Here is a 3798-nt window from a genome sequence, read left to right as displayed (position 1 = left end):
AAGCTCCTCATTATCAAAGAAGGACCAAAACCTGGACTAGCCAATTGAAGACAACAATCAGGACTGACATACCAGTAGTGTTTTGCATGTTCTCTGAGTGAAGATGGAAATCATCCTACCACGTCAGCAACAAGAAGACCAGAGGAAACTTGCACAGACATCCTTCTTTGCTTTTTGGGAACTGTAATCTTGGCTGACAGTAGCCCAGACTTCCTGAGTCAAGGGCTCTTCCTTGCTTCATGGCCTTACGATCTGTGAAGTTGTAATACCAATGAGCACAGCACACCGGAGGGTTGCTGCTGTGTATCTATCTATCTGTCTGTCTGTCTGTCTATCTGTCTGTGTATCTGTCTCTCTCTCTATTTATCTTTTCATCATTTATAGATATACAGATGTAGATATATATTTAGGATTGAATTGCACAGTATAAGCCTTCTATTCACTCACAGTTAAACCTTATTCATGAAACTAAAGCATTCATAATATAACAACAGAATCCATAACAAAACAATTTATTACCAGGGTGGCCATATGGCTTCAAATAGACATAAAAGTATATAGTATAGTATACCCCCTTCCTTATACTTGTTTATATAATCAAGGGGTCCCAGGCCAGGGTTTTCCCTAGCAACCCCAGGAGTAGCAGAAAACACAACACTCTGCTCTAGGTCACAGTATATTATAATCCCCTCAATCCAATAGTTTGTCCAGGTAAAGTCCTTTTGGGGGTGTGCTCTTCTTCCCATGCTACTGTTGCAGGCTCCCATTTGGCACTCTCAGGTGTATATACGCTCTAATGAACCAAAGGGTCCAAGTCTTCAACACTGCTCTAGCCCCAACTTCCAAGTACCAAGAAATGGATGGGTGAGAAAGCCAACAGGGTGGGTCCCTGGGAGTTAAGGCATTTTCCCCTCCCACCCTAGACAACTTCAGGCCTAAGTTCCAACCTATCTCAGGGAAAGGCAGCAAGAAAGAATGCTCGCTGCTCCTGCCCTGCTCCATGGCCTAAATCTGAACTTGGATTGAGTGTAAGGATATCCTTTGTAATTTTGTCATGGATCACTCAGAATCTTAAATTAGGGCAAACCATTCTGATGACCACAAACACTGCAAGCACTGGAGTCATAGGTGAGGTAATTAAAGACAGCTCTGAATTATGTTGGCCTCACTGAGGCTCTTTGAGCAATCTAAACTGATTTATCTTAAAAACAAACTAAGCCTAAAAGAACAAAAATATGTCCAAATCAGTGCTTCTTAAACTTTGGGACCTACAACTTAAGAAGCATTGAAGTAATGAGGCTCTGTGTGCCCACATCTGGCCCCCCTCTTGCCAGCCATCGGTCATCTCTCCATCTCTGTGCTTGCTATGGCACTGCTGCAATTCTTCCATCTGGTTTCTGGAGCCACCAACTTTTACCAAGGCCGCTGCTGCCAGAGTCATCTCTCAGTGGACCCACATAGAGAGGGGCCCCTGAACCTATCTTGGGTGTTACAGAAGCATTTAAGAGGAACACGAACAGCAAGAAGATGAATCTGGGATTTGGGGGCCTACCAAGATAACAATGGGAAGCCATGCCTTCTTCCGAATATCAGTAAGACAGAGAGTCATATTGCAGGTAAGAGAATGGAAAAAGAGTCTGCCCATCACAAAACTGACTGAATTTTGCAAGATATCAGCACAGTTGACCCTGGGTAAAAATAATGAAGTTCTGAAAAGTAAATGACTTGTCACCATAGAGGCCATTTCTGGAACTGGAACATTGAGAGTGGGAGCCAGTTTTCTGCATGCTTCTTCAAATCCATCAGGGATGTCTATCCTCCAAAACCATCCTGGGAAAATCACACCCCAATCTTCAAGGATACTTGCATGTAGCTGAATGGCTATCACTACTGAAACCCCAAGAATTTTGGCTTTGACATCACTGGAGCCTTGGAAGACATTTCAAAAATCCCAGAGCAGAGTGTTATCCTTCTGCATGCCTGTGCTCACATAGGAGCAGATTCTCATCCTGAGCAGTGGAAGAAAACAGCATCTTTGGGGACCTCTTTGTCATTTTTGACATGGCATACCAGGGCTTTACCAGTGGGGATGGTAACAATGATGCCTGGGCTGTTCACTACTTCATTGATCAGGGCATTAATATCTCTCTCTGTCAATCATACACCAAGAATGTGGGCTTGTATGGTGAATGTGTGGAAGCCTTTAACATGGTTTGTAAAGATACTGATGAATCCAAAAGGGTAGAATCCCAGTTGAAAATCCTGATTCATCCCATGTATTCCAATCTCATTCTCAATGGGGCCCAAAATTTTTGCCATGATCCTGAATAGTCCTGATCTGAGGAGTCAGTGGTTGCAAAAGGTTAAAGACATGGCAGATCACATCATTAGAAAGTAGATCCAGTTGGTTTCCTCCCAGAAGGAAAGAGGGCTTCTCCCACAATTGGCAGCACATCACTGATCAGGTCTGAAACCTGAGAAGGTAGAATAACTGACCAAAGAGTTCTCCATCTGTATGATGAAAGATGGTCGAGTTTTCATAGCAGGGGCCACATCAAGAAATGTAAGATACCTTGCCTGTGCCATTCACCAAGTAACCAACGAACCCTCTGTGGTGAGATGGAGCAGAGATGATCTTCTACCTTCAAACTCTGCTGTTTGAGATTCAGAGAGATTATTGAACTGGCAAAGATAGGAGTAGTGTGAGAATTACTTTCAACCACAGTGCTAAATGCTCAGCCATTAAAAGTTTCTGAGAACAAGATCTATGAGTAGGCAAAAGGCATCTGAAACTAGTTTTTGAACTTTGGGTCTAACCCAAATTCCTGAACCCATACTCCAAAAGTTTTCCAAAACATTTTATGTTTACAGTAACTCTACCAAAAATCCTGCCCTGAAATCAGAATTCTTCTCCCTCTCCTCTTCCCCCACTCTCAGATCTACTGGCATTACAATGTTGTTCAAGAGCCTTAGTCTAGTTAATAAATGTCACTTAGCCCATGTGATGCTAAAAGCTTCAAGAAGGCTTGCCCAGTTCTGACTCCCACCTCTTACTGGCCTCCCATGACTAAAGGAAGCACCTTGAATCAAAGATGCCCTTGAAGCATCTTGGCTTCAAGAAATGACAGGAAAGGGAGGTGCCCTTATATTCAGAAGAGATTTGTCCAATGTAGCATGATCTCTGCCCCCCAGAGTCAACTTAGAGAGAAATGTGGACTACAATGAATAGGTAGAGTCTGAAAATAGGGGTATGAACTCAACCCCCTTCCCACAGGGCTGATACTTCGGAAGAATAAGTCCGGTGACTCCAAGTCATGGTGTTTTGAGTGGTGGGCAGAAAGATTCCATCTCTAGTCTTTCATTCTTTATGAATCTCAGAACCAAAATGAGTTTGATCTAAGAAAGACAAACAGTAGTAAGTCCCCTATGATTTTTCTTTCCTGTTTCCCTGACTACCTGGAAAACAATAGGTGAGTAATAAATGCTTGTTGATTGACTGCTCTTCCTTGTTGTTAGTGATGAGTTTTTTTTTTCACAATTGCATCCAATTATTCACAGCAGTATCCACACAGTGGATCATTCATGTCATTTTTACTGGTCCTAGACCACATTATATAATTTAGGGAGGCAAGATTTGGGAATTTTTCTTCCTAAGTTTGTTCTTCTGATATTTATATTAGTTTGTATTTCTTCTGTATACACTGATTGATGGAAGAGAGCACAGTTCTGAAGAGAAACACAGGTTTATTGGTGGAAATTAATCCAGGATTAAATATTTTCATAATCTACAAAATATAA

At 42.0% G+C, this 3798-nt stretch overlaps 1 pseudogene; it reads left to right on the top strand.

Moving 5' to 3' along the window:
• The first annotated feature begins 1366 nt into the window (after positions 1-1366).
• LOC140531952 (aspartate aminotransferase, mitochondrial-like) lies at positions 1367-2662 on the top strand (annotated as a pseudogene).
• Positions 2663-3798: the final 1136 nt, after the last annotated feature.

Source organism: Notamacropus eugenii, chromosome 3 (assembly GCF_028372415.1).
Source record: "Notamacropus eugenii isolate mMacEug1 chromosome 3, mMacEug1.pri_v2, whole genome shotgun sequence".
Classification (NCBI taxonomy): domain Eukaryota; kingdom Metazoa; phylum Chordata; class Mammalia; order Diprotodontia; family Macropodidae; genus Notamacropus; species Notamacropus eugenii.
This window is presented reverse-complemented; position numbering and strand designations above follow the sequence as displayed.